We start from the raw sequence: 10,069 nt of genomic DNA on the forward strand, positions 1-10,069 counted from the left end.
ATAACAAAGGCATTGGGATTTATTTTTGCAAGTGTGTGATGGTTAATTCCAAATTATTGGAATATTTATAATAGCCCCCTAATAATAGTAGGAGACTTTTATTTGTTATAAAGAGAAATCACCATGTGAATTCCCTCGATTTAAATAGATCAAAAAATCTATGCAATTTATTTAGTTGAGTTTTAAAAAGTTAAATGACATTATGGCATGATGACATGATGCAATGCAAAATAAATAGAGCAAGTAAAAAGAAACACAAGGTGATCACGAAATATATGGAAGTCTTCTGGAGCGTCGGTCTTGGGGCGTCATAGAGGTGGTTCGAGAAGAGCCCAATCATTATCATTGCTCAATATATTATTCAATACTTTCTCAGCTTGCTCAACAGTTTGTTCCCTAAAAACACAACCAGCACAACTATCTAGGTGGTCCCTAGAAGCATCGGTTAGTCCATTATAAAAGATATCAAGTATTTCATTTTTTCTTGAGAGGATGATCAGGCAAAGCATTAAGTAATTGGAAAAGCCTCCCCCGAGCTTGTGGGAGAGTCTCTTCTTCAATTTGCACAAAGTTAAATATCATATCCTGGGGACTACACACACAACCAGGAGCAAGAGAATTAAACCATATCTTAGCAACACCCTTTAATGAGAAAGGAAAGAACTTAAGAATATAGTAATAGCGAATTTTTTCCTCATGAGCAAATAGGGTGGCTATATCATTCAACTTAGTAAGAAGTGCCACCATAGTTTCAGATTCATAACCATGGAAAGGATCAGATTCAACCATAGTAATTAGCTCAGGATCGACAAAGAATTCATAATCCTTATCAGTAACAAAGATAGGTGAAGTAGAAAACTTAGGATCATATTGCATTCTAGAATTCAGAGATTTCTATTTCATCTTAGCTAACAGTTTCTTAAGATCATCTCTATCATTTCAAGCAAAAAAGTCTCTAGCAGTTTCTTCATCCATAACATAACCCTCAGGTACCTTAGGCAATTCATATCTAGGGGGAGAATCATAATCTTCAGTTTCAATAATATCATCAGTTTCAGTAATTTCATTCTCTCTAACCAAAGGAAGTTGTTCATCAAGAAATTCACCTAGTGGCACAGTATTATCAAGCAAAACAGTAGTATCATCATAAGCATCATGCATAGCAGAAGTGGCATCATCAATTACTTGCAACATATCAGAATCAATAGCAGGTGTAGGTGTCGCAAGTTTACTCAAAACAGAAGGTGAATCAAGTGCAGAGCTAGATGTGTTGGGAATTGTTGCATGGAAAAAATCTACGCACACGCAATGATATATCCATGGAGATGCATAGCAATGAGGGGGAGAGTGTGTCTACGTACCCTCATAGACCATAAGAGGAAGCGTTTCTTAACGCGATTGATGTAGTCAAACTTCTTCACGCTTCAACCGATCAAGTACGGAACACACGACACCTCCGCGTTCTGCACATGTTCAGCTCGGTGACGTCCCTCACCTTCTTGATCCAGCAAGAAGTCGAGGTAGTAGGTGAGTTCCGTCAGCATGACAGCGTGATCACGGTGATGGTGAAGTGATCCTTGTAGGGCTTCGCCTAAGCACTACCAAAATATGAGGGGGTGTAAACGATGGAGGGGGCGCCGCACACAGCTAAATAATTGTCTGGGGTGTGCTAGGCACCCCCTCCTCATATATAAAGGTGGGAGGGAGAGGGCAGAGGACAAGGGGCACCCAAGTAGGTCTGAATCCTACTTGGGCTCATGCCCTTGGCCGCGCCCCCCTTGCCATGTTTGTCGAAGGGGGAAGGAAAGAGGGGCGAGAGGGAAGGAAGTGGGAATCCTAACTCCCCTTTCCTTCTCCTCCTTAGGATGACCCATATTAGGGGGCGCACCAGCCCCTTGTGGCTGGTGTGTTTCCCCTATTGGCCCATAAGGCCCATATATTTTGCCGGGGGTCCCCGGAACCCCTTCCAGTGACCCGATAAGTACCCGGTAACCCCCGAAACACTTCCGATGTTCGAATACCATCGTCCTATATATTAATCTTTACCTCTCAACCATTTTGAGACTCCTCATCATGTCTGTGATCTCATCCGGGACTCCGAACAACATTCAGTCACCAAATAACATAACTCATATAATATTATATCGTCATCGAACATTAAGCGTGCGGACCCTATGGGTTCGAGAACTATGTAGACATGACCGAGACACCTCTCCGGTAATAACCAATAGTGGAACCTGGATGCCCATATTGGCTCCTACATATTCTACGAAGAGATTTATCGGTCGATCCGTTATGACAACATACGTAATTCCCTTTGTCTATCGGTATGTTACTTACCTGAGATTCGATCGTTGGTATCTTCATACCTAGTTCAATCTCGTTGCCGACAAGTCTCTTTACTCGTTCTGTAATACATCATCTCGTGACTAACTCCTTAGGCGTTCGCTTGCAAGCATATGATGTGTATTACCGACAGGGCCCAGAGATACCTCTCCGATACTCGGAGTGACAAATCCTAATCTTGATCTATGCCAACTCAACAAACACCTTCGGAGATACCTATAGAGCATCTTTACAATCACCCAGTTACATTATGACGTTTGATAGCACACAAGGTTTTCCTTCGGTATCCGGGAGTTGCATAATCTCATAGTCGAAGGAATATGTATTTGACATGAAGAAAGCAATAGCAATAAAATTGAACGATCATTAGGCTAAGCTAATGGATGGGTCTTGTCCATCACATCATTCTCCTAATGATGTGATCCCGTTATCAAATGACAACTCATGTCAATGGTTATGAAACCTTAACCATCTTTGATCAACGAGCTAGTCTAGTAGAGGCTCACTAGGGACACGGTGTTTGTTTATGTATTCACCCATGTATTTAAGTTTTCGATCAATACAATTCTAGCATGAATAATAAACCTTTATCATGAATAAGGAAATATAAAATAACAACTTTATTATGGCCTCTAGGGCATATTCCTTCAGTATCCCACTTGCACTAGAGTCAATAATCTAGTTCACATCACCATGTGATTTAACACCCATAGTTCACATTGCCATGTAACCAATACCCAAATAGTTTAATGGAGTCAAATAATCTAGTTCACATCGCCATGTGATTAGCACTCAAAAGAGCACTAAGGTGTGATCATGTTTTGCTGGTGAGAGAGGTTTAGTCAACGGGTCTGCTACATTCAAATCCGTATGCATTTTGCAAATTCCTATGTCTACAATGCTCTACATGGAGCTACTCTAGTTAATTGCTCCTATGTTCAATATGTATCCAGATTGAGACTTAGAGTCATCTGGATCAGTGTCAAAGATTGCATCGATGTAACTCTTTTCGACGAACTCTTTATCACCTCCATAACCGAGAAATATTTCCTTAGTCCTCTTAGGTTACTAAGGATAATTTTGATCGCTGTCTAGTGATCTACTCCTGGATCACTATTGTAGCCCCTTTCCAAACTCATGGCAAGGTACATAATAGGTCTGGTACACGGCATGGCATACTTCATAGAACCTATGGCTGAGGCATAGGGAATGACTTTCATTCTCTCTCTATCTTCTGTCGTGGTCGGGTTTTAAGTCTTACTCAACTTCATACCTTGCAATGCAGGCAAGAACCCTTTCTTTGACTGATCCATTTTGAACTTCTTCAAAACTTTGTCAAGGTATGTGCTTTGTGAAAGTCCTATTAAGTGTCTCGATCTATCTCTATAGATCTTGATGCCCAATACATAAGCAGCTTCATCGAGGTCTTTCATTGAAAAACTTTTATTCAAATATCCTTTTATGCTATCCATAAATTCTATATCATTTCCAATCAACAATATGTCATCTACATATAATATCAGAAATGCTACAGAGCTCCCACTCACTTTCTTGTAAATACAGGCTTCACTGAAAGTTGATACATCTCCCACGTATCTACTTTTTGTCACACTTTTCCTCTTGTTTTGGACTCTAATTTGCATGATTTGAATGAAACTAACCCCGTACTAACGTTGTTTTCAGCAGAACTACCATGATGTTGTTTTTGTGCAGAAATAAAAGTTCTCGAAATGGAACAAAACTTTTGAGGATTTTTTATATCAATATAAGAATTACTGGAGCCAAGACCCACCAGAGAGGGGCCCTGGGTGGGCACAATCCACCAGGGCGCGTCCCCCTCTCCTGGCACGCCCAGGTGGGTTGTACCCACCTGGTGGCCCCGCTGACGATCCCCTGATACTATAAATTCACATATTTCCAAAAAAATAAGGGAGAAATAATTATCGCGATCCATGAGACGGAGCCGCCGCCAAGCCCTGTTCTTCCTCGAGAGGGCAAATCTGGAGCTCGTTTGGGGCTCCGGAGAGGTGGATCTTCGTTCTTCGTCATCACCAACCCTTCTCCATCGCCAATTCCGTGATACTCCCCACCGGGAGTGAGTAATTCCTTCATAGGCTCGCTGGACGATGAGGAGTTGGATGAGATTCATCATGTAATCGAGTTAGTTTTGTTAGGGCTTGATCCCTAGTATCCACTATATTCCTAGATTGATGTTGCTATGACTTTGCTATGCTTAATGCTTCTCACTTTGGGCCCGAGTGCCATGAATTCAGATTTGACCCATTTATGTTATCAACATTATATCCATGTTCTAGATCCGATCTTGCAAGTTATAATCACCTACTACAGTTATGATCCGGCAACCCTGGAGTGACAATAACCGGGCCCACTCCCGATGATGACCATAGTTTGAGGAGTTCATGTATTCACTATGTGTTAATGCTTTGTTGCGGTTCTCTATTAAAAGGAGGCCTTAATATCCCTTAGGTTCCAATATGGACCCCGCTGCCACGGGAGGGTAGGACAAAAGATGCCATGCAAGTTCTTTTAATAAAGCACGTATGACTATTTACGGAATAGGTGCCTACATTATATCGATGAACTGGAGCTAGTGTCGTATCGCCCTAGGTTATAACTATCTCATGACGAATATCATCCAACAAGTTACTGATCCAATGCCTACAAATTTATCCTTATTGATCTTGCTGCATTACTATTGCTATCATCACTATTACACTTGCTACAAATCACTACTATCAAAACTATCATATTATTGTGCTACTGATCACTTTGCTGCAGATAATTAATCTCCAGGTGTGGTTGAATTGACAACTCAGCTGCTAATACCTTCAAATATTCTTTGGCTCCCCTTGTGTTGAATCTATAAATTTGGGTTGAATACTCTACCCTCGAAAACTGTTGCGATCCCCTATACTTGTGGGTCATCAAAAGTCTGTATAAAACCATATGCTTTGATCACCTCATCAAAACGTATATTCCAACTCTGGGATGCTTACACCAGTCCATACATGGATCGCTGGAGTTTGCACACTTTGTTAGCACCTTTAGGATCGACAAAACCTTTTGGTTGCATCATATACAACTCTTCTTTAAGAAATCCATTAAGGAATGCAGTTTTGACATCCATTTGCCAAATTTCATAATAATAAAATGCGGCAATTGCTAACATGATTCGGACTAACTTAAGGATCGCTACGGGTGAGAAGGTCTCATCGTAGTCAACCCCTTGAACTTGTCAAAAACCTTTCACGACAAGTCGAGCTTTGTAGATGGTGACATTACCATCAGCGTCAGTCTTCTTCTTGAAGATCAATTTATTCTTAATGGCTTGCCGATCATCGGGCAAGTCCACCAAAGTCCATAATTTGTTCTCATACATGGATCCTATCTCAGATTTCATGGCCTCAAGCCATTTATTGGAATCTGGGCTCATCATAGCTTCTTCATAGTTCGTAGGTTCGCCATGGTCTAGTAACATGACTTCCAGGATAGGATTATCGTACCACTCTGGTGTGGAACGTGCCCTATTCGACCTAGAGGTCCAATGGTAACTTGCTCTGAAGTTTCATGGTCATCATCATCATTAGCTTCCTCTCTAGTTGGTGTAGGCATCACGAGAACGGATTTCTCTGATGTGCTACTTTCAAAATTGAGAGAAGGTACAATTACCTCATCAAGTTCTACTTTCCTCCCACTCACTTCTTTCAAGAGAAACTCCTTCTCTAGAAATGTTCCATTCTTGGCAACAAAGATCTTGCCTTCGGATCTATGGTAGAAGGTGTACCCAATTGTTTCTTTAGGGTATCCTATGAAGACACACTTCTCCGATTTGGGTTCGAGCTTATAAGGCTGAAGCCTTTTGACATAAGTGTCGCAACCCCAAACTTTAAGAAACGACATCTTAGGTTTCTTGCCAAACCATAGTTCATATGGTGTCATCTCAACAGATTTAGATGGTGCCCTATTTAACGTGAATGTGGTTGTCTCTAATGCATAACCCCAAAACAATAGTGGTAAATCGGTAAGAGACATCATAGAATGCACCATATCTAATAAACACTGGTGTGCGTCGGTCCTAAACAAACGGTTTAAAACCCCTTTCCGCGACGGCATCTGGAACCGTCGCCAAGTGAGTGTGGGCGATAGGGGGGGTCCTTCCCACACGACCCAGAAACTGTCGGGGATATGCCCTCCTGGCACACACATTTGACAAAATGAGGTCGTGTGCGACCGGCGAGCGCTCAAATACGGAAATATGTATAGTATAGAAAAAAATACAATTATACGGCGAAATTGTTTCCAGTCGCATGTACATCCCACACAGTCAGTCCCCGCTAAACGTTTCCATTCATATGTACATCCCACACAGTCACTCCAAGGAAAACATTTCCGTTCACAGGTACATCACACACAATTTTTCTCGTTAAATCGTTTGTGATAGCGTTGCCATTGCACACGATATTAATAATTTTATCATCTGCGTTATTGAATGGATCACACACGATGCGTACAAAGAAACTATGTGGCAAAGGTTGTCCATCACACACACTTTTTATGTGATAAACATTTGCGCAAGGTGGCCTAACGCAAACAGTTTTCAAGAGAAAGTCGTGTGTGCAGTGGAGATTGATCGCACATGTAGTGGATCCTAGAAACGTTACTGATCTCCACGTATATTGCAGACGTTTCGCGTTCGCAAGCCGTGTGTAGTGTAATCCCTATTTAATCCATAATTAATCCCTAATTTAAAAATCACATGTTATGGATTTGAAAGTAGGCAATCACTTATTTCATATCCAACCATGTTTATTACAAATATAGGTTCAACCACGAATCCATAATTCAATGCACATGTACATATACTAAAGAACTACAGAAGCACCAAGTAAAGAATGATGAACCACAATTGTACTAAAGACTATAAAGAGAGATGCAAAAGACATTCTGGTTGCTGGAGAAGGTGAAGCGGAATGCCCATATTGTGCCCTCCTCCATGCGTAAGGCGCGCACGACTCTAGGCTAACCCCTTGTGATGGCTGCCCGTCCATCCTTCACTGTCTTCATTAGGACTTCTCGGTGCTCATTGTAGTCTAGATGAAATAATTTAACCTTCATTGTGTGTCCATCAATCATGTATTTTGCGAGGTAATCTTGAGTGAACTGCTTCGGGAACCACTGGGAACAAAAAAGATTCAGGCATTGTTGTCTAACAACTCATTATGGGCAGTAAAAAGAGAAGGTTGCAGAGTTTGTAGTTACCATCCTACAGCTCACTGTTGTGTTCGATAGAGCATAAAGAAATAATTTTCTTGCCACCATTCGTATATTTTTGCTAATAATCCTTATCAGTTTCCTCACTTGATGCTTGTTCATCAATATCTCATTGCCCCATACGCAAAAAGGGTCGATGCGTGGATCCTTGCCAAGGGCATATATACCTACAAGCAACAAGTCAATATTAGAAGCTAACTAGTGTCCAGGCCTGGATCTATATGCACTACATTATGGAACGACAGGGGAGTACAAGCCCAGGGATGAAGCTAACCTCGGCGGAAAATGGTGGCCACTCCCGTTGTTGTCCTGCATAAGTAGTGGAAAGGCATGATAAGTACAGCAATCTTAACATCAAACAAATATAGCAAAGGTAAACAAAATCATCTCCAAATGTTAGCTTGAATGTGTTGGTTTCAGCATGTTGTTAAAGCAGATATAAAATGGAAGGCAACGTTACCGACAATAGGCTTAACAGCCATCAAATATTACAATTCAAACTGGTATTGTTGAAAATGAATAGAACGTAGGTAATGCTTAAACATCACACTGGATAAGTGTGTAAAACTGAAAATAAAGGCATGTGTTAACTACACCAGGAATAACTGGAACCAAATATAGCCGTTCAAACAGGTATTGATGTAGTCGAGCGGCACAGTTCCGACTTGCACATAATGAACCACACATTGTGAATGACTAAAATAAATAAGGCACAAATGACCAGTATAACAACCAAATATAGCCATTGAAAATTGGAAAAAGTCTCACTACAACCAACCTAACAAGCAAATATAGATAAATAGGGCATATGCTTGAAAACTGGACAAATGCTCACTGCAACCAACCTAACAAGCAGATAAAGATAAACAAGGCATCTTCTTGATAACTGGAGAAATGCTAAAAAAGCAACCTAACAACCAAATACAGATAAACAAGGCATCTGCTTGATAACAGGACAAATGCTAAAAAAGCAACCTATCAACCAAATACAGATAAACAAGGCGTCTGCTTGATAACTGGACAAATACTCACTTCAACCAAACTAACAACCAAATACAGATAAACAAGGCATCTGCTCGATAACTGAAAAAAATGCTCACTCCAACCAACCTAACAACCAAATACAGATAAACAAGACATCTACTCACTATAAACAACCAAATATAGCCATTCGGAAACTAAAGTGGACAATTCATACTTAAACATCACATAGAGCTATGGAACAATACATTTTTGCATAACTGAAATAATTAAACACAGCACAGTTAAAGCACCACACGACAAATGCTACTACAACAAAGGGTACGGGTTGGCAAGCTAGAAAAGGTAATATTTGCTGATAGAATGTTGCCTCACATTTCATGGACGGGATCCTTCCAGTTGGAAGAGCACAGACCCATGGTACGCTCTCTGATGTCACAGATGGGTTGTTTCACCTTGGAAGAACCTTCGTGGGTGCCCTCCTCGTGGTCGTGGTCGATGAGATCTGACTTGGCAATTGAGGATCCCAAGCCACCGCCATAGAACGTGTCCTTCAAAAGTGACAAAATGGGCTCGATGGCATATAAAGCTCGCAAATCCTTGACTGCTTGGCGGAGGAGATCAACGGTAGGGCTGTCAAAGAGATCGACGATGGTTGCTACCTTTTGAGGACTGCGTTGGATTTCCCCGAAGAGGAGAGGATGATGCAGCAAAGTAGCGTAAGTATTTCCCTCAATTTTTGAGAACCAAGGTATCAATCCAGTAGGAGGCTACGCGCGAGTCCCTCGTACCTACACAAAAACAATAGCTCAACGTAACCAATGCGTCAATCCCTTCACGGTCACTTACGAAAGTGAGATCTGATATAGATGATAAATAATATTTTTGGTATTTTTGGTATAGAGATGCAAAGTGAAAAGTAAAAGGCAAAGTAAAAAAGCAAAGCAATAATAAAGTGATGGATATTGATATGATGAGAAAGAGGCCCAGGGGCCATAGGTTTCACTAGTGGCTTCTCTCAAGAGCATAAGTATTCTATGGTGGGTGAACAAATTACTGTTGAGCAATTGACAGAATTGATCATAGTTATGAGAATATCTAGGTATGATCATGTATATAGGCATCACGTCTGTTGGGGATATTACTACTGGAGGTAAACCGGCCTTATGTAGCCGGGTTGACTCTTTGAAGATTAGAAGCCCATGAAGATGTAAAGATGATGGCGCTTTATGGAGGGCCCAAAGGCGGGTTACAGTCTGTAAATGTAAACCGGCCTAGTCATGTAACTTGTATAGTAAGATAGAAAGAGAGAGGCCGAACCGGATACGTTTATAAACTGGCTTCGAGACTCTATAGTCCGGCGGGGCGTCAACCTATGTATATAAAGGGACGACCCGGCCACGGTTTAGGGACAAACAACAACAACTCGAGAGTCAGACAAAGCGGATTC

Source organism: Triticum aestivum, chromosome 4A, assembly GCF_018294505.1.
Source record: "Triticum aestivum cultivar Chinese Spring chromosome 4A, IWGSC CS RefSeq v2.1, whole genome shotgun sequence".
Lineage (NCBI taxonomy): Eukaryota > Viridiplantae > Streptophyta > Magnoliopsida > Poales > Poaceae > Triticum > Triticum aestivum.